This window comes from Sapajus apella, unplaced genomic scaffold (assembly GCF_009761245.1).
Source record: "Sapajus apella isolate SASKATOON/1434 unplaced genomic scaffold, GSC_monkey_1.0 scaffold107, whole genome shotgun sequence".
Classification (NCBI taxonomy): domain Eukaryota; kingdom Metazoa; phylum Chordata; class Mammalia; order Primates; family Cebidae; genus Sapajus; species Sapajus apella.
In genome coordinates this window covers 4,943,586-4,971,526 of record NW_022437047.1, presented here as the reverse complement: position 1 = coordinate 4,971,526, position 27,941 = coordinate 4,943,586, and the positions used below count along the sequence as shown (strand labels likewise).

Sequence of the window (27,941 nt, the reverse complement as noted above, 5' to 3'; positions counted from 1 at the left end):
TGCTGACACACATAGTAACACAACCCCATCCACATTCTTACACATACAAACACATGTACACACACTAATTTGTCTGAACCCCAAAAATATCTTTCAGACTGAATTATTCTCAAGGAAAGAAGGAAGGGAAGAAAACAGGAAGAGAAAAAAGAGAAGGAAGAAAAAACAGAAAAAGGGAGGGAGGGATGGAAAATGATGACTCTGGAAAGCAGGCAGGCAGGAAATGCAGTTCAGTTCTAAAGCATATTAGAACAACTTTTTTTTTTAAAAAGAATTCCATGGATAATGAGGATAATTGAATAGAAACTATTGAGTAAAAAAGATTACTAATTACAGCATGGCCTTTGAAAATATCAAGCTGAAAAACGAAGCAGCAACAGCAATCAACTTCTCCAACTGCCAAGTTCAAAATAAGGAAAATGTGTTTGTCTTCTTAGAGCAAAACTGAAATAACAGCAAAATAAATGAGAAAAGATGTTTCCAGATTTACTCTGCAAAGGGAGACCTGTTACCTGACTCAGTCAAAAGTAATTGATTATATTAACATAAAAAACTGGCAGTCAAGATGGGAGCTGGTTATCAATGGACCTAAGATTGAAAATTTGTAATAATTACAGAGGCATTTTTTCCAGACATCATCCAAGTACTGTCCTCAGAGGTATGGTTGTCCTGACTTATGCATTCAAGTCCCTGGCACAGTAGGCATAGAGAAAGATGTATGTAAATATCATTAGCTGATTACATAAAATACAAATAAATGAAACAGTCATCTGTCAGCATCTCAGTAATCACAGAGCAATGCTTTGATTACAATGGGATTTTCCTATAGAATTATCTGTAGCAAGGGTAAAGCCACAGTGCTATGTTAAGGAATTCTTAAGACAGAAGTGGTAAACTTAGAGCTCCTGCTTTAACAATTGCACAAAACCATTATCATGCTGTCCATGTAGACATTTCTCATTACCGGGAGCCCTGCCTGTCTGTGGAAGTTCTTTTCAGGCAGTGTTACAGGTATGAACTATTGCTCTAAATGGAGACAATGGGCTGCTCACTTGTCTGTACCACTGTAGTTTCAACTGTAAATGTATTAAGTTGCTATGAATTATACACCAGTTTCTCTTGTAAATAGATTAAATACGATCTTAAGGGATGAGGCCATCTCAGGGTTCTAGGTCAAGATTTGGGACCTGAGCAATGAAGATCAGAACACTGGTGTCTCCTGATGTTATCAAGATAAATTGCACTTCTGAATCTGCGGAGACAATCTCTTCCACATCTGCCTGCTGCCCTCCAAACCTCAATGTTTGGTGATCCTTCTTCCCACTTACCTAGAATATAGTTCCTCTACCTATTAATACATGGTTTGAGTAACAGTAGCATAATTTATTTAGAATGTAGTTTGACCTCGCAGGTAATAGTTCACTGATTTTGTTATCGCAGATATTTCTGTTAGCATAAGCTTATGAGGAAACAATTTTTTTTTTTCTGGTGAAAAAATGTGGAGATTCTTTGTAGAATCTCAAATTCATTTCATACTTTCCAGAGTGTCTGCTTGGCTACTGTTGTAAAGTTAGGGTTTTGCCAGCTTAGATATGGAATATAGATTACAATAAATGGAACAATCAAGTACTTCTACACACACACTCAAAAAATGATAACAGAAAAATCTCCTTAATAACCATGTAGCATTAAGAGTCTGGTTATATCATGGTAAGATATTTTAAAAGGAAAAGCAGACAGAACTAGGGTCTTAATTACTGAGTTGTTGTTTTGTTTTAACTAAATTTCTAGTTGACCTGTGTAATCAAGATACAATACAATCAGAAATGATTGTATTGTATTTAGGATAGAAACTGCAGCTAGAAATAGGCAGAATAGTTCACATTCTGAATCCAGGGCACTACAGATTCAAACTCTGGCTCAGTCACTTTCTGCCTGGAAAAATCACTTAAGCCCTTTTGATTTCAATTGAAAATCTAGGGTGATAAACTGAGCTTTTGCTAGAATGTTGTGACTATCAAATGAAGTAATAAATGTACACATCTGGGGCATGGAGACCTCTCAATGACTTTTCACTCTTATTAGTCTCATTGTTTGAAGGTCTCTTGAACTCACTAGGTCCTCAAAGAATTTGCATTCTTTCCTCATAAGTTCCTGGTGACCTATATGAATGGACAGGGAATATGTTGCCATGTTAACAACGCTGTCAACACCAAGGCATCCCTGCCCAAATCTTAGGCAGCAACACTCCTGCTTCTCATTTTCCAACATTAGTTCATTCAATAACTATTAATAATGGGGTCAAAGAAGTTCTAATTAGAAGAGATTTTCGTATTCACTCAGTCTAAGCCCCTTGATTTATGGAACCAAAAACTGAAATCAAGTGGTAAATCGATTTGTCCAAAGCCATACATAGGATATATTAATACCATTATTTAAAGAAAAAAAATTAAAGGTACAATTTTGTAAATCTAAAATTATATCCCCTCAAAAATTACATTAAAAATATTTGAATAACCTAGAAGTGTTTGTTTTCTTACTTGAAGGCTGTATAACGCTTTTATGTAATTTAAAATATATTTTGTTCAATAGTAGTTCATAAGTTTCATACCTCAGTCTTAGGTGTCAAGTCATTGTTTATAAATCTAACTGACTCTTATCAAACTCTATTAAAGGTGCGAGAAAAGGCAAGATACTAAGATGGATAGTCAAGTAATAAACCAAAGGGGTCCCAATTTACAACTCAATAAAAACAAAGGTGTGGAAGGAAGTCACCATTGTCCCAGAAGCCCCTAACCATCTATGTAATACTTTATCATACTTGTTACTTTGTTTTGGAAGGTTTGATATGTATAACATTTTTGTAATACACTGTTCATTTCATGAAAATGTAGGCAAGGCATATCATAATTGAAATGTTATTTTGCAAATGAATTGATCCAAGGAAATTCTGCAAAAGGCAATTATAACTTAAATAAAAATAATAATATTTCATATTTAATTGCAAGTGTAGCTGACAAACTACATCTGGATTCTGCATACCACTAAATTTCACAAAACCCCATGAGGTGAACATTACATGTATTTTACAGTGAGTAACCAGAAACTCCGAAGATTTTCATAAGGTCCTACTGCCAATGTTGGGTCCTCAACGTTTTCCCAAATCTACCGTCTCCAAGTTTAAAGTATTTGCTTATTCAAGTCAACTTATCTTTTTTGGTCAGGGATCTTCAATAAGTTAATTAATCCACATTCTGCATTTAGTATATCTAATAATTTAATAATAAAATCAATCGATTTAATATTTACTTTTATCAATTTAATAATAACAATTATTTACTAATTTGCACTGTAAGAACCCTTGAGGCCCAAACAATATCCCAGTTACCTTCATGTCATCCTCTGACTAATCAGCCAACAGTTACACTCTGATGAATCCCCTCTGAATTAATAATTACGAGGCCTCCAGGTTACAAAGCCTTTGCTACAACACAATAATTCATTCCATCACAATTACATGGCTGGGAATTAAGAACAAATCTGTTATCTCTGAGTCCAAGCAAGAGAAGAAACTGGGTCTTCATGTAGATCACCAAAGTTTTAACTATTTGTAAAATGAGGACGAAAAAGAAAAAAAATTCCAGAGCCTTTAACTAACAAGTCAAAGACAACTGATTGCCCATCTCCCACATATAAGTTCTTAAAGTGCAAAAGCAAAACGAAAAATAGGCTGTTTCAAAAGTAGAGAAATTCTGACACCTAATTCTATGTGAGTGAAATAAATTTAATTCATATAAGGGAGACAGCACTAGTCTGAGCCGTCCATGTTGAATGAAAAGTATTTGATTCTTGTTTTCCTTTTTTGCTTTCTTCCTGTCCCCTGGCTAGTTACAGTGAGCCTCTTCCAAACTTCAATTCCTTATAACCCTGGTATTTTTATCAGAGGTTGTTTTCTATCCTAAGGCCAAGAAGTCATTTTGTTTGTCTTCTTAAATCCATCAAATCCTCAGTAGATCCGGACTTCATGAAAATAGTGTTAAAAAATCTTGCTGAGTGATGGGTCTGCTTTGCAAAGAACACAGAAAGGCTGATCAATTATTAGATTGTAATTGATTGCTTAACAAAATAAGCTCACAGGAGACTGGGACAAACCACACTGGGCAGCTGAAATAAGTGGAGCCTGAGACCAACATTTCCAAAGCAGATATGATGCCATTTGTCAAATATCTCAGCTTAAGGATTGCCCAGGATGAAATAAGGTCCAGACTTTACCTGCTAATACAAGAGTGCTGCAGCTTTTGTGAAAGTCAGTCTACAAAAAAAAAAAAAAGAGTACTTTAAAACATATTTGCATTTTGAATTGTTGCAAACTACGGTTAATTTAGGCAAAGAGGGACAGAGCCCATTATTTAAAGGAAAATGCACAGGCACCTTGCATAAAGCAGTATGTTAATCTTGAAATACAAATAATTCCACTCAAATTATGTTTAAGACATTTAAGTATTTTTATATGGGGACTCATCCTGAGCTCTGCCTCTTCAAAATCTGTGATCTCTCATGTGCAGGTTCTCAGGCTCTCTGCATCCCTACTAGTGTGGCTAAATGTAATACAATCCAGCTCTTTATCATTGCTTACCTGACAAAAGCAGTTTTTCTCTAGCGGCAGTCATCTAATTTTATTTGGACAACTCAGAGATTCTACAACCTTCCAATTCAACTCCTATATATCTCAAAATACAAAATTCTGATTTATGTTCACTTACCAAAAACCCTTTAAATATTTTCTTCTATGGAGAGTGGGATTTTCAAAAATGTGTTTGGTAGCATTCAAGTTCCAGGAGATGCTCCCTACATAAAGTGTTCTGCGCTAATTCTATTACCTGTGTAATGTCTACATCCAGCACAGATTTCTGATATGACAGCCCATTGTGATAAAATTACATATATATTTGTGTGCAAATATAAAGTGTGTGTATATAATTTTCCGAACTAGATTGTGCTTTGATACAAAGACTATATCTCATATGGCTATGTTTCCCATAAGGTGTGGGACTTTTTCAGTACTCAATGTGTGTGTGTGTGTGTGTGTGTGTGTGTGTATGTGTGTGTGTGTGTGTGTGTATAGTATATATTATATATATTATATATAATATAAAATATAATATATAATAGAATATAAATTATATTGTATATATAATAGATTATATTATATAATCTATACAATATATCATATAGTATAGATTATATTATATATTATATATTATATTATATTATATACAATATATATTGTATATATTATTTTTATATATATATGGATAGATAGACTTTTTTTTTTTTTAAGGGTCTCATTCTGTCACCCAGGCTAGAGTGCAGTGGTACAATTGAGGGCACTGCAGTCTCCACCTCCTGGGTTCAAGCAATTCTTCCACCTCAGCCTTCAGAGTAGCTGGGATTACAGGGCTGCACCACCATGCCTGGCTAATTTTTGCATTGTTAGTAGTCACAGGGTTTCAGCATGTTTTTCAGGCTGGTTGAGTTCCTCCTGTCCTCAGGTGGTCCACCAACCTTGGCCTCCCAAAGTGCTTGGATTACAGGCATGAACCAATGTGCTGGCCTCAATGTGTATTTTTGAGTGAATGAATTAATGATGGAAGAAACCTTTGAAGAGATGATCCTTTCCCCATTGTGTATCCTTAGCATCCTTGTCGATGATCAGTTAACCACATACACATGAATTTATTTCTGGGCTCTCTGTTCTGTTTAATTGGCCTACATGTCCTATGTAAGTACCGTATTCTTTTAATTACTGCAGTTTTCTAATATATTTTGAAATCAGAAAGTGTGATGCCTCTAGCTTTGTTCTTTTTTTACAAGATTGATTTAGTTAGTTGTCTTTGTGTGTGTGTGTGTGTGTGTGTGTGTGATTCCATATGCATTTTAAAATTGTTTTTTTTTTTTTTTTTTTCTGGCCGGGCATAATGTCTCACACCTATAATCCCAGCACTTTGGGAGGCTGAGATGGGTGGATCACCTGAGGTCGGGAATTCAAGATCAGCCTGGCCAACATGGTGAAACCCTGCTTCTGCTAAAAATATAAAAATTAGCCAGGTGTAGTGGTGTGCGCCTGTAGTCCCAGTTACTTGGGAGGCTGAGGCAGAAGAATCACTTGAACCCCAGAAGCAAAGGTTCCAGTGAGCCAAGATTGTGCGCCACTGTGCTCCAGCCTGGGCAACAGAGCAAGACTCTGTCTCAAATAATAATAATAATAATAGTGATAAATTTATCTTTTATTGTTAGAAAATACTATTAAGCTTTTGAGGGAGATTGCATTGAATTTGTAGATTGCTTTGGGTAGTATGGATGTCTTTTTAAAAAATATATATATTTTATTGCACTTTTTATTCTGGGGTACATGTGCAGATCTTCCAAGATTGTTGCATAGGTATATACACGGTGGCAATGTGGTTTGCTGCCTCCATTCCCCCATCACCTATATCTAGCATTTTTCCCCATGTTATCCCTACCCAAACTCCTCACTCCTGGCTGTCGCTACCCTAGTGCCCCACAGAAGACCCCAGGTGTGTGATGTTCCCCTCCCTGTGTCCATGTGTTCTCATTGTTCAACACCTGCCTATGAGTGTGAATATGCAGTCTTTGATTTTTTGTTCTTGTGTCAATTTGCTGAGAATGATGGTTTCCAGATTCATCCATATCCCTACAAAGGACAGGAACTCAACGTTTTTTATGGCTGCATAGTATTCCATGCCATATTTTCTTTGTCCAGTCTATCATTGATGGGCATTTGGGTTGGTTCCAAGTCTTTGCTATTGTAAACAGTGCTGCAATGAACATATGTGTGCATGTGTCTTTATAATAGAACAATTTATAATCCTTTGGATATATACCCAGTAATGGGATTACTGGGTCAAATGGAATTTCTATTTCTAGGTACTTGAGTAATTGCCACATTATCTTCCACAATGGTTGAACTAATTTACACTCCCACCAACAGTGTAAAAGTGTTCCTATTTCTCCACATCCTTTCCAGCATCTGTTGTCTCCAGATTTTTTAATGATCACCATTCTAACTGGTGTGAGATGGTATCTCAATGTGGTTTTGATTTGCATTTCTCTAATGACCCATGATGATGAGCATTTTTTAATGTTTGTTTGCCTCATAAATGTCTTCTTTTGAAAAGTGTCTGTTCATATCCTTTGCCCACTTTTGAATGGGTTTGTTTGTTTCTTGTAAATCTGTTTCATTTCTTTATAGATTCTGGATATTAGCCCTTTGTCAGATGTGTAGATTGCAAAAACTTTTTCCAATTCTGTTGGTTGTCAGTTCACTCTAATGATTGTTTCTTTTGCTGTAGAGAAGCTCTGGAGTTTAATTAGATCCCATTTGTCTATTATGGATGTCTTAACAACATAATTTTCCATGAAAAAAATATATCTTTCCATTTCTCTGTGTCTTAATTCATTTTGTCACTTTATATAGTTTTAAATATACAAGTAATTACCTTCTTAGTTAAGTTTATGTCTAAGATTTTATTATTTTTTTGCTATTGTCAATTGTTTTTACAATATTTGGGATTGTTTTACTAATTTTATTTTCAGATAGTTTGTTGTTAATCTATAGAAACACAACTAATTTTGTATATGGTTTTTGTATCTTACAACTTTACTGAATTCATTTATTAGTTCTAACATTTTGTTGTTGATGTTGTTGTTGTAGTTATTGTTTTAAAAGAAACCTTCAGAGTTTTCCATATATAAGATCACAGTTGTTTGCAAAAGGGACAATTCTACATCTTCTCTTCCTTTTTGAATGTCTTTCACTTCTTTGTCTGTCCTAACTGCTCTTTCTTTTTTTTTTTTTAGATGGAGTTTTGCTGTTGTTGCCCAGGCTGGAGTGCAATGGCACGATCTCGGCTCACCGCAACCTCTGCCTCCTGGGTTCAAGCAATTCTCTGGCCTCAGCCTCCCGAGTAGCTAGGACTACAGGCATGCACCATCATGCCCAGCTAATTTTTGTATTTTTAGTAGAGACGGGGTTTCACCTTGTTGACCAGGATGGTCTCGATCTCTTGACCTCGTGATCCACCCGCCTCAGCCTCCCAAAGTGCTGGGATTACAGGCTTGAGCCACCGCGCCCGGCTTGCTCTTTCTAAGACTTCTAATACTTTGTTGTATAGAAATGGTGATGGTAGGTATCCTTACTTTGGTCATGATTACAGGGAAAATGCTTTTTCAGTTTTCACCATCAAATATAATGTTAGCTGTAAACTTTTCATATATAGCCTTTATTACGTTGAAATAATTTTCTTCTATTCCTAGTTTGTTGAAAGAGAAATATATTCTTTTCAACAAATTTTGTTGGAATAAATTGATAATCTCCATGCAAAAAAAAGGACATTGGACCTTTATCTTACACCGTAAGCAAAAAAAAAAAAAAAATCAAAACGGATTAATGACATAAGTTTGAGGTCTGAAACCGTAAAGCTTCTAAAAGAAAACTTAGGGGACATACTTCATGGCATTGTTTTTACCATTATTTTCATGGTTATAATACCAAAAGCACAGGTAATAGAAAGCCAACAAGTTGTGCTACATCAAACTACAAAGTTCCAGTACAGCAAAAGAAATGATCAGCAATGAAAAGTCAACCTACAGAATGGAAGAAAATTATTTGCAAACCATATATGTTAGTCCCTCAAATACCAAAGGAATTCCTACATCTTAATAGAAAATAAGCAAACAATAAGCGAACTCAGGCAGGCATGAGCTAAGGTCTTGATGCACATTTCTCAAAACAAAACAAAACAAAACAAAAAACAAATAGCCAACAGGTATATGTAAAGATGTGCAACATCCTAATCATTGGAGAATAGCAAATCAAAACCACAGTGAAATGTCATCTTATACATGTTAGCGTGGCCATTATTAAAAAAAAAAAAAAAAAGAAGAAGAAGATCAAACAAAACCCCAGAAAATAACATGTGTTGGAAAGCATGTAGAGAAATTGGAAATGCAAAATGCTATCAATGGAAAAAAATTGGAGGTTTCTCAAAAAGGAAAAAATAGGTCTACCATAATCTGGCAACTCTACTACTGGGATTTTATCCAAAAGTACTGAGATCAGTGTCTTGAAGAGATAGTAGCACTTCCATGTTCATTGCAATATTTTTCATAATAGTCAAGATGAGGAAACAACCTAAATTTTCATGGATTAAAAAAATATGATATATATATGTACGTACAATGGATCCAGCCTTAAGAAAGAAAGTAATCTGCAATATGCCATAATTTGGATGAATCTTACGCTAAGTGAAATAAGTCCGAAAGACAAACACTGCATGATTCCACCTATATGAGGTGTTTAAAATGCGTACAAACATATAGTCAGATAGAAAAAACAAGAGCTAGTGTTTGGTAGCATAATAGGGCAACATTAATTAATGATAATTTATTGTATATTTCAAAATAACTAAAAGAGTAAAATAATGTTCCTAATACAAAGAAATAATAAATGTTCCAGGTGATGGATATCCTAATTACAGTGATTTGATCTTTGCACATTGAATGCTTATATCAAAGTATCACACAAACTCCTTAAATATGAACAATTATTATGTATTCATAAAAATTAAAAAATCAAATAATAATCCAATTTATAGAATCAAATGGTGAAACAGTGGTTGTCAGGGGCTGGCAGAAGGAGGAAATGAAGAGTTACTAATCAATAAGAATAACATGTCAGTTAAGCAAGCTGAATAACTCTAGAGAACTGAAGCGCAACAATGTACCACTTGTCAACATTCCGAAATATATGAAGAGGGTAGATATCATGTTAAATGTTCTTAACATTATAAAATAAATATTTAAAGTAAAGAAGCACTTAGAATCTGTTGACTAAGATTATGTATAAGTGAAAATACATTATTTTTAAAAATCCTATTATTTGTTGCAAGTACATGTGCCCCTCTGTGTGTATGTATGTGTTCACAGATAACTGTTATTATCACAGATGAGTGAACATGTGATTTAATGTGTAAACTGGGATATTTTGGAGAGTGAAATGGGGTGCCAAAAATAATGTACCACATATTTTAAAGTAATTGTTTATTAATAAATTGGCTTATTATGTTGGCATATTATAAAATATTTATATTCAAAAACAATGTTGAGTAAAAATATCTCTAAAATATATAAACAATATATCTCATCTCATTATATAGCAGAAATAAAGGCAAAATAATAAAAAGTGTTCTGTCATTTGAACATGTAAAAAATAATATCATCAGACTAATCGTCTTCCATAGATATTCCTATATGCTAATCAGTTTTAATTCAAATCTGTCTCTAATACAATTTCATTGGTAAGGAGAGAATAAATCTTGAAAAAGTGGCATTTTTAAATTACCTGTAAACCTGTATAGATTTGCATTTTATGCATAATAATTTCATATTGTTGATACTTTAAATTGGTTCTTCATTTACATTATAGTATAAACCATAATGTCTTTAATTGAGAAAATACTTTTACTAAAATTGTTGCAATAAATTGGGAATCAATTTTTCTAAGTGCATTCTATTCTCAGCTCTATTTTCTTTTCATATTAAAATATGCAAATGTTTCAGCCCATTTTCATAAGTACATTTTTACTTCAATTTACAGTACCTTTCTTAATAATTTTAACAAGACACAATGCAACAAATAAGTTGTCTTTTATCGTTCTTTAAAATACTTCACTAAATTAGGATATTGCAATATTCTAGGCCTTCTCAAATTGATGTGATTTTAATAAACAATATAATCTCATTCAATTAAAAACAAAGCTCCAGCAAAATTGTTTTGCTTTTTTTTTTGATCATTTTTCAATGAGTCAATATTTTCTAAAATGTTAAAATGGAATTCTAAAATTCAGTCTTATCCAAACTTTGGAATCATGTTTAATTAATTCATTCTTTCCTTTATTTTTGCAGGGATACTTTGTAATGTCATATCTTTCCGAGAACTCTACATTCAAGAAAGCATATCTTTGGAATGCATAATTTTATTAAAATTTCCCAACTGATTTTGGTAAAAGAATGCTTAGAAAATAGTTTACCAAAGGAAGTTATATATGATTATGGAACACTTAACATTGATTTACCAAGTATTTATGTAAAAGCTCAACATTTTTAAAAAAGATTAAGGATAAACCATGTAGAGAGAAATGAGAGCCACCGGGCTAAAATACATATTTGATAATAAGCATTAGTTTTTCTTCTAAAGTTGCTTAATACATATTTGTAAATTTTGACAACTATAGCTTCTCTTTTTATTGGTAGATTTTTGAAGGCTTTTTGGACCCAGTTATGAATTATGTTTGCACACAGGCTATTGTTCTACATTTCTGCTCCATGAGTTCCATAATTTAGTAAGAACACTGCTTTTATCATGACACGGAATCTTTCAAAAATCGTATGTGTATTAAACGGTGAAAAATAAACAAGTAGTTTCTCGTTAATACTCACTTTGAACTCTTATAACTACATTTCTTATAGCATTAGTATCACTGTGAGATGCATTACCTACATTGGAATGAACTACTTAAACTTTTAGTTTGATTCCAAGAATTAGAAGAAATTCCCTATCTGGCTGTAACTGACTTTTTCTTTAAACCATTTAATAACATCAATATAAAACTGGCATCATTTAACTGTTTGCAAATTTATCTGTTAATAAATCCAAGACATTTATGACTACTTGGATTTTAGTTTTCTGCATATGCATAACAGTACTTGCAATGGAAAATGAGTGAAATTAATTTAAAAGAACAATTATTTGATAAATAGTCACACATCAGAGCTGTGTCAATTTTTCATCTTTAGGCACAGTTTCCTAAAATAACAAGTGATTTTTTAAGTAGATGCTGGTGTTTCTTTAGCAGATTCAGGTCTTCTGGCTTTTGTGTAGTCAGTAATTTCACTACAGTTTCCATGGAGGATGCTAAATGTAGATAAACATTTTGCTCCTGTACATGTTTATCATTGGCTTTCCTGGCTATTGGAAATTCTCTAAGCATGCACTTCTGTTTATTTGAGCTATTGCTGCTAAAGAGGTTTATTAAAAAATAAGCATTGCCAAACAATAAACTAAATAAACAGTTGTCGATTTATGCCATACAATAAATGACACAACCACTGTGGTGAGAGCATTTATGCTACTTTCTAGGCATCCTACAACTGGAAAGCTGAGCTTTTATTACCCTCGCATATATTACAAACTCCTAAACAATAGTGTCCCATGTATTACTCTAACTCCTCTCCCAGTTGCTGTACCGCATCTTCCAGCAGCAGGCAGGTTTAGCACAGGCCATAGAACTGGCTGGTAGATCAAGTGGTTTCTGGGAGTAACAAGCCCAGTGCTTCTACTACAGACACCTAAAGCCGCAAAGAGTTAGCAGTTCTTAGTTACATTTGAGAAGACTTTGTTATGTCAGCAACCATCTGCCTGCTACCTTACAAAGAGAGATTAAGCTATGATCCATTTGGAAAGAATCATGAAAACAAAGGTATGCAACATCTAAGTGCATGTTAAGAATCTCGCTCCTAGAAGGCTGTATTGGAAGCTGAAAGTCAAAGTGTCAGTCTGCCAAAAGCGTTCTAGATTATTTAATTGTGATGATTATTAATGACAGTTTTATTACAAGTGAAAAGCCTAGAATAAGTGCGAAATTAGTCAGGGTGCCAGGCAGAAGGATAACCAGGGCTTTCCTGGGTCACCTAGATCATGTGGTCCCCCAAAACAAGGAGGGAATATTTAGTTACACACAGATTGATGATGACGAGAGAGTCTTTCAATGCATTTTTTTCTGTAATTGACAATACTTTTTTTTACACCAACTAAAAAAAAAATAAATAAAGCCAACCTTCTTTTCTAAATAGCAATTGCCTGACTCAGAAATGCTAGAAAAATGAAAATATATTTTTACTCAACACTGGGTTTGAAGGCCACAAGCAATCTAAAAAGAACTGAAAAATCTTTAATAGCAAACCCTGTCTCCAAGACAGCCAAGAAAAACACTGGCTTTTTACTAGACACTGCCCCTGATAAGTCCGGAAGTCCTTTATTTAAAGGTCATCCTCCTGACAGTAGAGGAGAACTTGGAAGCTAGAACTCAGAAATGTCCAAATGTCCAGGGATAACATCTTCAATATTCCTGAATTAATACGGCTTCTGCTAGAATACTAACCATAATGTGAGATCCCTACCTTATTGTATTTGCAAATCACTTTAATGATTAGGGTTTTCAAAAATCTCCTGTTGTCATTCATCTGATCAAAACTTCCATTCCATTTTCACCATCTAGAGCCAGAAGAAGACATAACTTCCCTTCAATATAGCAGACCTCCGTGTATTTAGCTATGCCTCCTCATTTCTTCTCTTCCCAAGCTTAAACCTGCATCGATATATGATGCCTGAATGTATACTCATTGATCCAATAATAGCTGAGGACTTCTTTTGCTGGTAGCTGTAGGTCAGTTGTTCCTGACCCAGTGCTATTTTGTCCTCTATGTGAAATTTAGCAATATTTTAAGACATTATTGTTGTCACAACGGAGAACGAAAGCTGGGGAAGGGAGGGTTTGCCACAGACATCTAGTGGTAGAGACCAGAGATGCTGCAAAACATCCTACAATGTGTAAACCAATCCCACCCCCATTCCCAGCCCTCACTGCAAACATACCAAAGAATCATCTAGTCCAATGTCAATAGCACCTAGGTTAAGATAATTTGTTATAACACTGCATAAAATTGCTACCATGGGGACCAAAAACGTGTCATTTTTGTAAACAGAAAGGAGAGATGGAGAGAGGGAAGTCAAGAAACAATATAGCTCATTAAGTTCAAGTAGAGTGAGATTTTAAGTTTCCTTGATTGGGCACTACAAAGTAGGAGACAGCACAACGACCTCCCTGGAAGGGTTAGAAAAGATAAACATTGACTCACCCAAAGCTCTCAAAACAGGCAAAACTTGAGACTCCCTTTTGGCTGAAAGCTACTTCTCTTTTTTATACCTATAAACCCTAAAATATTTTCAAATTTGCTTTTCAAAATCTTCTTATTTGTCAAATATAACTTACAAAGAGTACAATGTGAAAAATACACGTTTAGGAAATTTTTAAGTGAGCTCAGGAAAATCAATCATACATGCTGAGAAACAGAACACAGCCAACATTTCGGCAGCCCTCTATAATTCCCTCCCATTCTTTGTGCAAACAGCCACAGTCTTTACTATTGTGATGCGCTTTTTTTTTTTTTTCTGAGATGGAGTCTCTTTCTGTCACCAGGCTGGAGTGCAGTGGCTCAATCTTGGCTCACTGCAATCTCTGCTCACTGCAACCTCTGACTCCCAGGTTCAAATGATTCTCCTGCCTCAGCCTCCTGAGTAGCTGGCACTACAGGCATGTGCCACCACACCCAACTAATTTTTGTACTTTTAGTAGAGACAGGGTTTCACCATGTTGGCCAAGATGGTCTCGTTTACTTGACTTCATGATCCATCCCCTTGACCTCCCAAGTGATGCACATTTTTTTAAAATTGTGGTTTACCATTTATATATAGATTTCTGAACAAATACACTTAGTAGTATTTGTTTTTAATTTTACATACATGGAATTACATTATAAGCATTATTTGGTATGTTTCTTGATTTACTCAAGATTGGTTGGCATAATTCATCCATGTTGACACCTGTAGATGCCATATTTTCTACATTTGTTGTATAGAAATTTTTTTGGTAATATAATACAGTTTATCTATGCTACTGTTGGTGGCATTTTGGGTATTTCCAGTTGGTAGCTCTTATAAATAGTCTTGGTGTGAAACATTCCTGAATATATGTTCTAAAGGAAAATTTCACGATTTTCTCAAGAGTATTTTTCTTGATATGAGACTGCTGGCTCAAAGGTGTATATACCTTAAAATAAACTATCAATAGATTATCATCCAACATTTCCAAAACAGTGAGATCAGTTTACATTACTACATCTAGCACTTGATCAATTTTTGTGAATGCTCCATAATGGATACAAATAGACTTAAAAGTAATTTGTGTTTTTCAGTTGTTTGGCATGGCATTTTATTGTTCAAATCTTCTAAATCATTCCTACTCTTTATTTTGTACACTTTGTTTTCTCAATTTCTCAAATTTTTGTCAATATTTGTTTCTTTCTTATCAGTTTTTACTTTATATACCTTAAGGCTGTTACTAGGAATGTAAATTTCGAATTGGAGGACTCAAACCTTCATGATTATAAAATGAACCTCTTTATCACCAGTAATGCTTTCTGGCTAAAAAGAGATTTTTGTGATATTTATAGCTACACCTTTGTTTTGATTATTATTTGTACTTTTGATTACTGTTTGTACATATTTTCATTTTTATTCTTTCATTATCTTGATGCTTTAGCTATATCAAAATAACAGATATATTTTATAAACAGAATATACATGTTCACTCTGATAATCTGTTTATAACTAGAGCATTTAATCAGTTTGCATTTAATTTCATTAGAAATGCATTTCATTTTTTCAACCACCTTGTTTCTTCTTTCAAATTTGGACCTTCAATTATAATTTTTCTTCCTTGTTCTTGTATCGGCTTTTCTATTTTTATTAATATTTTAATTTTTAAATTAAATTTTATTCCATGTATTTAAGGCATGCAGCATATTTTTATCCTTCAATTTTTGGGACAAAATTTCTGAAGTTAATTTACCTATTTATATTTCTTAAGTGATTATAGTGAATTATATCAAAGTATAAGGTAAAGCAATTTATTCTAACACCCAGAAAGCAATAGGGAATCAGAATGCTTTGCCTCCATTCATACCTCTCTAACTTCGATTGTATTCACCCAATCAACTAAATTTACTGCATAGTTTCATCTTTTCTTCTCTACAATTTCCAGATAATTTCCCTGATCTTTCTTCCTGACCGTCTCTTTAGTTATATCTAATCTGCCATTTAATCCATCCATTTAGTTATACTCTTGATTTCTACAAGTTGCATTTTGTAAGGTTTTATGTTTAATCTGCCACTTTTTATAGGTTCCTGTTTTTGGAATGTGTTCTTAATTCACCTTTTATTTCTTAAAAATAATAATTATGGCTATTTTATGATCTGTCTCTGATAATTCTGTCTCTGATAATACATGAAATTCCTTGTAGTTCTGTTTCTTGCTGTCTGCTTTTTCTGATTTCTACCTCCTGTTACCTCATTTTCTGTGGATTTGATTATATTTGATATGCTTTATCATTATTGCATGATGCTTCTTACCCTAGAAAAAAATCTGTAGCAATAATTTTGGGTTTAAGATAAAGACGCAACTTTACAAACTGTTTCTTTTTGTTTTAAGGTACCTAGGAGTCCCTCTGGTCGGCTCAAAAATTAACATAAATCCACAATTCGTGAGCTTCTAATTGATGTCAATGTAAGTTTGAAATGAGTACGAAAGCTGATTTTTAAAAATTTCTTCTCAAGGATTATTCATTTGGGATGCCACCTCAACATCAGGGGGATTTCCTATTAAACTCTCACGTTTTGGATGTGTCCTGGAGTTGGACCTCTCATGCATTTTAGCCAGTTAGAAAAACAAAGTTAAAATTTTGTTAGTTTTTTTTTTTTATTTTCCAGAGTAAAAGCATCTTCTATGCTCTACTTACATTTTTAAGTACCCCTCTCTCTCATCAGTTTTGTAATGATAATTTCTTACAAACTTTTTAGATTTGTTATGCTTTTTAGAAATTTTCAAGCCTGTTCTTTTTGTTATTGATTGAGATAAGCTAATCCACCTTTAATCTAAGTAGAATGTCAGTGCTTTAATTGTCTATGTTTGTCATAATAAGAATAGGTTTGGGAGCAGTGCTGCATATCATTTATTGGCTCTTTCTAAAACATTAGTAAACATATTCTAGTGAAAGATCTATCACTGTGAATACTGAAGGAGAGATGATGGGAGAAGAAATAAAATTACAGTGAAAATACTGAGAAACCAATAAATGTAAAAATGTAGAAAATGCTAAGCACCACAGAAAGGTCCCAGTAAAGTGACTCTGGAGGCCTATTAGGGAATAAATGACTTCCAGCCAGAGTGATCAGAGAAGATTTCTGGAAAAAGAAACATTTGTAAAATATATAGGATTTGAAATGAAATGGTCTATATTAAAAAGAACATGAGTTTTCAAGAAAGACTGTTTTATAGTTGAAGAGCAGCTTTTATATTACCACATATGAATTTGAATATGTTGCTGGAACTCAATGAATATATATGTAACTGAAAAGTGATAATCCATATCTAATAGAGAATTATGGTAAACAAATGAAAGATTATGGGTTAAGTCTCTAATGCAAGGCCTAGGCCTTTTTATAGATATTTAATATTTTGTAGCTACTAAAATATCCCAGTTTACAAATGTATGCCTATAATTGGATACCCCAGTGAATTATTTTTACAGGTTTAAATTTAAGTCTCGAGTAAGGAAAACAATTATGAAACTAACATTATATAGCACCTACAATGTATCTCATATAATGGTGTTTATTTTTACATAAATTATCCTTTTGATAGTTCCATTCAATTGTTTTTCTCTAGTATAAGTACACAAAGGCCAGCCACGGTGGCTCACACCTGTAATCCCAGAACTCCAGGAGGCTGAGGCAACTGGATCACGAGGTCAGGAGATCAAGACCATCCTGGCCAACATGGTGAAACTCTGTCTCTACTGAAAATACAAAAATTAGCTGTGGTTGGTGGTGTTTGCCTGTAATCCCAGCTACTCGGGAGGCTGAGGTAGGACAATCGCTTGAACCAGGGAGCTGGAGGTTGCAGTAAGCCGAGATGATGCCACTGCACTCCAGCCTGGGCGACTGAGTGAGACTCCATCTCAGAAAAATAAATGAATAAATAAAATAAAATAAATATATGTATATACATGTATATATATACACACACACACATATATATACACACACATATATATATATACATATATATATGAGTGTATATATATACACACACACACACGCATACACACACACATACTCTCCTTAAAGCAGGTCACAACCACATTGGTATTTTTTGTTTTAATCATTTTGACATTGCTATTAGATGGCTGGTTGGTTATTATTGGAGATGATACAGATGAGATATATTTTATAAGGTGTCTTGAATACATAATCACAAAGGTACCTCTTGCTTTGGTTCTTATGAGAAAGGAATGTGTTTGTTAGACATGTACAAGGAGATGTTCAAAGGTAATTGTGAAGACTACGTATCATTCACTTGACAATTCAGGTTCTGCTTTTTTTTTTTTTTTTTTTTACAGAGTCTGGCTCTGTCACCCAGGCTGGAGCGCAATGGCGCAATTTCTGCTCACTGCAACCTCCACCTCTCACATTCGGTGACTCTCCTGCATCTGCCTCCCGAGTAGCTGGGACTACAGGCGCCTGCCACTATGCCCAGCTAGTTTTCTGTATTTTTAGTGAAGACAGGATGTCACCGTGTTAGCCAGGATGGTCTCGATCACCTGGCCTCGTGATCTGCCCATCTTGACCTTCCCTGGGATTACAAGCATGAGCCACCACACCCAGCTACATTTTAACTCAGTAACAACTTTAAGGGAAAAAATATCTTTCTCAATGTATAGTTTATACACCTATTTTTGATGAAAAGGGTTCAACAGAAAAGGGCTAAAAATTGCACGACTAATGAGGACACAGAAAAATTCAATCAGAAAAATAAATAAACCTGGAGACAAAAAGTCCACGAGGAAAGCAAAATTCCTTTAAGTGAGAGAACTGCTTCTTTGTTTGGAAACGACCTATGGCGCCTTTTGAGTTATGTAAGGTGAGTGCCCTTTGGTATAGAATTAAGCAAATACAATTTGGCAAATAAAAGTGCAGAATGCTACCCACAGAATGGGAGAAACTTTTGCAAGTCACAGGTCTGGGAGGTAACTTGTACATAGTATATATAATAACTATTGAAGCTCAATAATGAAAAAAGGCAAATAACCCAATTAAAAAAGAGTAAGGGATTTGAATAGACATTCATCCAAATAAGATATACAAATGGCCAATAAGGGCATAAAAATATGCTTAGTAACATCATTACCTATCAGAGAAATACAAATCAAAACCATAATCGAAAAAGAAACAATAACAATTATTAGAAAAGATGTAGAGAAATTGGAACCCTCAGGTACAGCTGATGGGAATGTAAATGGTGCAACCACTTTGGTAATCAGCTTGGTAGTTCCTCAAACTGCTAAACCTAACGTTACCATATAGTACAGTAATTCCACTCAAAGCATATGTTTACACAAACACCTGTACACAAATGCTCACAGCAGCATTATTCATAATGGCCAAAAGGTGAAATAACTCAAATGTCCATCAAGTGATGGAATGATAAATAAAATATAGCAGATCCATACAATGCAATATTGTTCCACAAATAAAGTAGATACACGCTATAACAGAAATTAACCTTGAAAACATTACGCTAAGAGAAAGAGGCCAGTCACAAAGGTGTACATAGTTTATAATTCCATTTATGTGACACGTCCAAAATACACACATCTATAGAGAAAGTAGATTTGAGTTTTATTACATCTAAGGGATTTCAGGGGATTGGGGTATTTAGGGGTAATGGGAAAATGGTCCACGGTGTCTTTTTGAGTAGCAAAAATGTTTATTGTGGCCATGGAGATTTTTTTTTTTTTACCAAAAACTATTAAATTGTACATTTCAATTTGCTAAATTGTATGACATAAATTATATCTCAATAAAGATATTAAAAATAAAGGACTCCATGTAAATTTAATTTCAGATAAACACTGACTTTTCTTTTAGCAAACAGGCATGTCTCTTTTCATTGTACATCACTTTGCAGATATTGCATTTTCTACAAATTGAAGGTTTGTGGCAATCAAATATTGAGTATGTCTACTGTGGCCATTTTACAAACAACATATGCATACTTCCTTTTTCCATGTCATCTTTTGGTAATTCTTGCAATATTTTGAACTTTTTAAATGAAAATTATACCTGTCATGGTGATCTGTAATCAGTGATTTTTGATGGTATTACTGTAGTTGTTTTGGAGGATGCCACAAACCTTGTTTTTAGAAGGTGGAAAACAATAAATATTGTGGCAGAAGTTGATTCAAACTCTTTACAATGATACTGAGAAGCTCCAGGCTTCAGTAGAGGCCTGGCATGGTGGCTCACCCCTGTAATCCCAGCACTTTGGGAGGCCGAGGTGGGTTTGAGATCAGCCTGGCCAACATGGTAAAACCCCTTCCCTACTAAAATTTAAAAAATCAGCTGGGTGTGGTGGTAGTCCGAGCTACACAGGAAGCTGAGGCAGGAGAATTCCCTGAACCCGGGAGGTGGGCACTGCAGTGAGCCGAGATTGTGCCACTGCACTCCAGCCTGGGCTACAGAGAGAGACCCCATCTCAAAAAAAAAAAAAAAAAAAGAAAAAAAAGAAAAGAAAAGAAAGAAAATATTTCAGCGGTAAAGTAACTGCAGATGTGGTAGAAACTGCAACAAAACTAGAATTCTAGAATTAGTGGTGGAACCTGAAGATGTGACTGAATTTCTGCAATCCCATAATAAAACTTGAACAGATGAGTTGCATTTTATGGATGAACAAAGAAAGTGGTTTCTTCACCTGGTGAAGACTGTGATCATTGTTGAAGTGACATAAAAGAATTTAGGTATTCCATAAACTTAGTTGATAAACCAGCTACAGGATTTTAAGAGGACTGATCCCAATTTTTAAAGTTCTTTTGTGGGTAAAATCCTATCAAGCAGTGTCACATGCTACAGAGAAATCTGTCATGAAAGGAGGAGTCAGTCAATGCAGCAACCTTCATTGTTGTCCTAAAACTTTTCCACAATTGCCCCAACCTTCATCAACCACCACCCTGATGAATTACTAGCCATCAACGTTGAGGCAAGACCTACAAGCAAAGAAATCAGGACTCCCTGAAAGCTCAGATGATTGTTCGTTAGTATTTGTAGTATATAAAGTGTTTTTAATTAGGCATTTTTTAGACACAATGTTATTGTATATTTAATAGATGACAGTATAGTATAAAATAACTTTTATATGTGCTGATAAATCAAAAAAGTGTAACTTTCTTTAATTGCAGTATTTGATTTATTACGGTAGTCTGGAACTGAACTTGCAATATTTTAGAAGTGTACCTGCATTTAGTACATCCCATGCAGCAGTCTTATACTTAAAAGTTATTTGTTTTTATCTGAAATGACATTTTAACAGGGAATCTTGTATTTTAACTGGCATTCCTGTAGAAAATAGATAAGAGAGGTTTAGACAGAAAATTAGAATGCTCTCATAAGCAAGACAAACAATTGCAGAGTTTATACCTGAGCACCAGTGGATTTTCAGAATTTGGAAATGACAAGCAAATAATTAATTAAAGAAAAAAGAGGCTACTGATATTTCATTGTAATCCAAAGTACTTTAAGTTCTCCTCCAGACTGGGAATGGCCAATATATTTTGAGAATAATAATGTCTGACATTCAGTTGGTCTCTTCCTATGTTGTACTCATTTTCCTTTACCCAGTAAAACTACGTGATGGGTTACAGAATTTGATTTTGGAGTTTGGCCAATCCAATAGGCCTGAGGCTGAGCTCAGAACCACAGTCCAGAAGCAAGTTATGCAGAGAGACAAGCTGAGATGAGAGAAGCTGGCTGAGATGAGAGAAAAGAGCTTTAAAAATGTCATCTTTTCACCTTCCCAGGAAAACACCAGGTAAAAATAATTCCTGAGAGTTTTTTTTTTTTTTTTTTTTTTTTTTTTTTTGGTGAGCGAGAAGTAGAGCAACTAGAACCATCTATTTCCAGGAATAGTGACTCCTATCATCTTACTAGGTAAAATAATGAAGCCCAGGAGACTAGAAGAGCTGGATCCATTTAAATTGCAATGTGGGAAAAGGCTTTTTAACAACTGTTTCCATGTATTAATTTTGACTAAAGCTGCCCCTGATGGATGTGGACAGAAAATCATTTTATTCCGTACACTGAAATAACATTTACAGGGCTCATACCAGATGGAAGTACTAGGACAGGTCCTCAGAAATTTATAAGTGAATTAGGCAATCCATCTTCTTAAGAATCTAACAGACTAGTTCAGGAGAAAGAAGCTAACACATACTTCCATAGCACAGGAAAAATAATTTACCATAGCACACATACTATCATATTCATTTAAACTGCTAGTGTTTTGATTTAGGCAAAACCCTAAACATGTTTCTTCCAAAATCTCTACGGCTTCCCTATAAGTCTCACTAATAGTCACGTTTCAAAACAAAGCTTTAATCATGGTTTCGCTGCCCTTACAATTCTTCCTCGACTATATGTTTTCAACTGAATAAAGCTCAAAGATTTCACCATAGCCACTCATTCTTCCCCAGTTTGGTGGCATCCTACCTTTCCAGCTTCAACTCAGCCTTCTCTCCCATGGACCTTAGGCTCCAGCATCCCAAGAACTTTTGCCATGTGAAAATAGCAACATTATTTAAAACCATATATTTCTTGTGAGCAGGAGGATTGTGTTAAGCGAGGTCCTTTTGTTCTTCAAAGCATAGTGATATGTTTGAATACACAAAACAGAGCCCAGAAGAGAGATGGGACCAGCTGGGTCCTGAGGACATAAACTGAGGAAGCTGCTTATGGAGTTCCTATGAAGGAAAGGGAAAGAGAATTTTAAAAAGTCATGATTTAAATAAAGGTGATGGTGTTTGTGTTGTCATCACGTAAGCCTCTGCCCTTACCTCCACCATAACCCCGATATTGCTAAATTTTCAGAACAATCTATTACATTCAAATGACTTTTAAGGTCAGATGGGAGGTGTGGAAATTGAGCAGGTAATAAAGTTTCACATCTGGGTCAAGGCAATGAAGAACAAAGAAAGCTTTCGTAGAATGGCAAGGTAACTCAAATTTAGAGGATGAAAAAGTTTGGAACCAGAAGTGACCATGAAACTATAAGTTCTCCTAAGAACTCTCAGAACACTTGGAGTACTCTGGACAATCAAGGAGCATGAGATGAGGATATATTTTATCAGATCTGCCATGTAAACTCTGCCTGTTACACCACATACAGTTTTTCCTTGCCTCAAGTTAGTACAAAATTGTTGAGTAGGATTCCTATGAAAGTCTTTGAGATCACATTGTTGCTGCACAGATCAGGAGTCAACATCTGGGGAAATGCAATAGGATTACACTGAGTCATAGGGGAACACACATAATATCATTTCCCCTTGACCTCTACTGAGCTGGCTTCATTATTGAATCTCTTGGTGTTATGAGAGGCATTAATTTCTGAACTGTTCAGGCTGGTATGTGGATTTTTAGTATCAGGTGTCATCTATTATACCTCACAATGGGATTTTTTTTTTTTAATGTGAGGATGCTGATAAAATCAAAGATCAATCCAACAAATGAGAAATTGCCCATTCAGACCACCCTCCCTTCCACCTTTCTCTGTGGACCTTAATGGCCCTGTCACAAGCTGCCCTTGAAGATAAAACCGCTATCCAGTGTTAACATGAGTTATATTAACTTCTTCATATATCATAATTAAAATACAAGCCTATCCAGAGAAAATTCCTTCCATGTGTAAGTCCAAACAAAATATTTTAAAGAAAATGTAACTTTTAATGTTTATCATTCTAAACATTTACAAATGACTAATATGTGTGTCGTGGGGAGCAGACACGTTTTCCTAATGTATATACTATTCTGCCAGGTTGTGATCTGCTTATTATTAATCGCTAGGTTGATAGCTCCACGGTAGCATGGATTTCGCTTCCTTTGGCCACTGACATAGCCTCCGCACCAGCCTCTGACACATGGTAGATGAATGTATTTTAACAAACGATTGATTAGGCAAAGGATGTTGCCATCTATAATTATTCTGTTGGTCCATTTCCTTTCTCACTTCAAAGAACGTAGCCATATGTTAAAAACAACCAGCTAATTTTTATTGTTTTCTATGTGCTAGGTACATTTTTAGGTACTTTATCTCCTTTTGTCTACTCCACTCATTTTACAGGCTGGTGAAATTTGAGAAATGTGTCCTGTGTCACCAGTAAACCTAAGAGTTAAAACATGAATCTAAAGTCTTTCGTATCCGAGAGCTACCCTCCACTTTGGACACTGGTCAGTGTGTTTCCCCAAATACACACAGTTCTATCCCATAGGACAGAGTCCCTATACATGAGACAGAAGCTGTCAGGATGTAAGTCTCTGCTTAATGTTATTTTCTTTTTTCCTTGCCCACTATAGACCTTATATAAAGTTTTGCATTAAAAATGTTGATTATGAGCTAACTTTGTACATTTGGTGAACAAGAAAGCTAACAACGTGAGTCCTAGCATAATTGTCTGAAATTTGGCTTGCTAGCTCTACATCTCAGTGTAGAAGTTTATTTATTCCTACCAAGCCTCCACCTACTTCTACAGACAGAAACACACCACACACACACACACACACACACACACACACACACACACACACACAGTGGGGTGAGAGAGACAGTGATAAGGAGTAAAGATTAGTTATTGAGAACATATAAGAAATCCTGCTTAAGAAGATTTATTCCTAACATTTTGAAGACACACTTGTGCTAACACAAGATTATACATTCCTGGAGTAAATCCGTCAGTGACTACAGCAGCAATTTTCGTTTAGGATCACTGGATAACAACATCCTTTGGACAGTGTTCAAACTGAACACTTACATTCAGTAAATCAAATGAATAACTGTAATTACTTTCCTTAAATGACAGAGAGAACTGCCATGCTCATTTAACATACATATTTTTTCCCCTTATTTTTACATTTCCTTCCCAACAATGACTCCAGTGAAAAAATTCAAATACAAAGAAAGACAGAGTACATGTAGAGCTGTTAGAATCTTATTAGGCCAGATGGTATTTATAAAACAAAGAAATTTCCACGGAGACCTAAGAAGAATAACTGGACGAAATCACTCCCATATTCTGTTGAAAGAATTTGTCAGATAGAAAGGGTGTCATGAAACTGGGGTGAAACCAAAGTATTTTCACTCAAATTCAGGAAATTTATTTGCATAGGAAGCATTTTATACATTACAAGATTTTTTTTAAAAAATTAAAACTTCGTTAATTGCAAAATGACTAAGAAAGAACATTGCTTTATATGGGCTTTATTGGTGATTTGTATTCTCAATTGCATTTTTCCCTGCCAATAAAACCAGGTTTCAGTAATAAATATCTTCTTATTTTTGGCATTCAGTGGGCTGAGTCTGACACACATACCTTTCCTTTGAGGTAACATTGGCCTTTTGGTTACCCTTGTAAAAGCATTTGAAAGTAACTGTTGCTTCCTGATTTCTTGAAAAATCCTAAAAATACAAAATGAATCTAGAAAGAAGTTTTGTCATTTTTGAGCCAAAAAAGTAAAGAATTATCTTGGTGGAAATATAATTAAATTTGGCTGATAAAGAAAAGGTGAGACTGTTGATTTAAAAATCTTTCATCAAAGGCCATGAATAATACAAGAGGTGTTATTATGGGTTACTTTGCCATCCTTATTTTTTGTAACCTGCATTGAAGATTTACATTTTCCTTCACTAAAATCTACCCAAAAGGTCATTATGCATCATTTGTATGTGTGGATGATAGATGTATTTTTGAAATGTCTCCCAGTTCAGTTCCTTATACGTAGTATATTGGTTGACTGGGCTCCCCCTATTTCTCCACCAACCGTCAAAGTCTGGTCAAGAGGCTGCCCTTGGGAAAAAGTTAATTTGCAAAACCCAGAGGTCTGCAGTGGTAAGTCCTAGATAGATGGAAAGGAAAGGAAAGGAAAATTGAGAGTGATCTGCTCTGGATTTTGTAAAGAAAAGAAGCAACTAGGGAGAGTGAGAATGTCATAGACAAACCTCACTGCCTCCTATCTTCCCCTTGCTCTGCTTCCACTAACACACACACACACACACACACACACACACACACACACACACACGATGTTTCAACCATTCAAAATAGCACCAATCTATGCTGCTATAAAAGAGTCCTGGAGGGCCTCCTGTTGTGATTGGCCACACAAATTCTGAGACAACTGCTTACTGCTTATTAACCAACCTGCAGGGGAATACTTCAATATTTTAAGAACTATTGGGGTCATCTTGGTGCAGACTGTCTTGAATGTTTGGGCCCTGAAAACACACATGATCAGCTCTGATACTGTGTACTTTCAGGGCCTAAACATCCAAAAGTAAGAGAGGATTAAAAAAAAATGCACATAAAAGTTGGGGAACTCCATCTCATTCTGCAGAAGGGTCACAGTTGGCCCTGAATAAAGATACTGTAAAATTCTAGAAGAAGCCCTGCATGGGGCCACTTTTAAAGTGGGATGGTGGTAGTGACATGGAAGTGGTGGCTAATAGATTGGCTTAAGAATTGTTTCATGTTTTTGTTATTGATGTTGTATGCAGGTTAACAATTTGGAAGGAGGAGAATCAAGAGAAAGAACAGATAACTTTAACACAAAATAAAGACCTAACATGGCACTGCATATCCAATAAGTGATGTGAGCAGATCTGAAACCTTCTTACACTTGAAAAATTTCTCTAATTCCCATCCTTGTTCTCATGTGTTTTGTAACTAAAGGAAAACTGGTGAAACAATAGAGTCAGCAACGACACATAGCAGCTCTGCTTCTCAAAACATACATATTTCTTACTGTCAGGTTGATCCATATGGAGAATCTGCCTGTATAATGAAGTAATCTAACAGATGAATATAGAGCATGCATTAAAATAAAAACAGCATAAATTACTCACTGGCTCAAGAATGATAATTTAAATAAGGTTCCTTGGGTGTTTATTTTGTGTGTGTTGTTTCCATTTGGTTGCTATATTGTTTGCTTTTGTTTTGTTCTGCTACAGTGTTTGTTTTTTCTTTCGAAATTAGACACAACTGGAAACTTACATCATATAGTTTTCAAGTAAATATAAATAAAATCACACTGAGATACCACTAAATCTCCAACAGACTGGCAAAAATCAGGAAGTCTGACAATCCCCTGTGCTGCCTCATATTAGCGTATGTGGAGCAGTAGAGGCCCTCACGCCCTGGCAGCTAGAGTGGAAACTAGTATTATTATCTTTGGAAAACAACTTGGCACTATCTTAGAAAGAGGTAGATTAACAATCTGTGATCCAGTGTTATATTCTAGTGGTCTCATTTAACACGGCAAAAACAAAAGCAAAAACAGCAAAACTGGAAACAACATAAATATCCACTAGAATGTATCAACAATTAGTGCCATATCCTCTTGAAAATGGCCATACTGTCCAAAGTAATTTAGCGATTCAATGCTATTCCCATTAAACTACCATTGACACCCTTCACATAATTAGAAAACAACTACTTTAAAATTCATATGGCAATGAAAAAGTCCTTATAGCCAAGGCAAACTTAAGCAAAAATAACAAAACTGGAGGTATCACACTACCCGACTGCAAACTATACTATAAGGCTACAGTAATAAAAACCAGCATGGTACTGGAACAGAAACAGACACATAGACTAATGAAACAGAATAGAAATGTCAGACATAAGACAGTACATCTATAGCCATTTGATCTTCAACAAACCTGAAAAAAACAAGCAATAGGGAAATAATTTCCTATTTATAATTGGTGCTAGGAGAACTAGCTGGCCATATGAAGAAAATTAAAACTGGATACCTTCTTCATACCTTATACAAAAATTAACTCAAGATGGATTAAAGAGTTTCGTTTAAAACCCAAAACTATAGAAACCCTAGAAGAAAATCTAGGCAATACCATTCAAAGACG

The 27,941-nt window shown here is 34.9% G+C and overlaps 1 protein-coding gene and 1 long non-coding RNA gene across 8 annotated transcripts in view; both read right to left on the bottom strand.

The window, feature by feature from the left end:
* The window catches only part of NRG3 (neuregulin 3), a 1,107,214-nt gene that overhangs the window by 444,845 nt on the left and 634,428 nt on the right, over positions 1–27,941 (bottom strand). The gene's annotated exons all lie outside the window — the stretch shown is intronic.
* LOC116537152 lies at positions 75–27,874 on the bottom strand. The gene is made up of 2 exons (XR_004262987.1): positions 24,568–27,874; positions 75–1,643 (listed from the first exon to the last, which is right to left on the bottom strand). It is a non-coding gene; the product is annotated as an uncharacterized LOC116537152 (long non-coding RNA).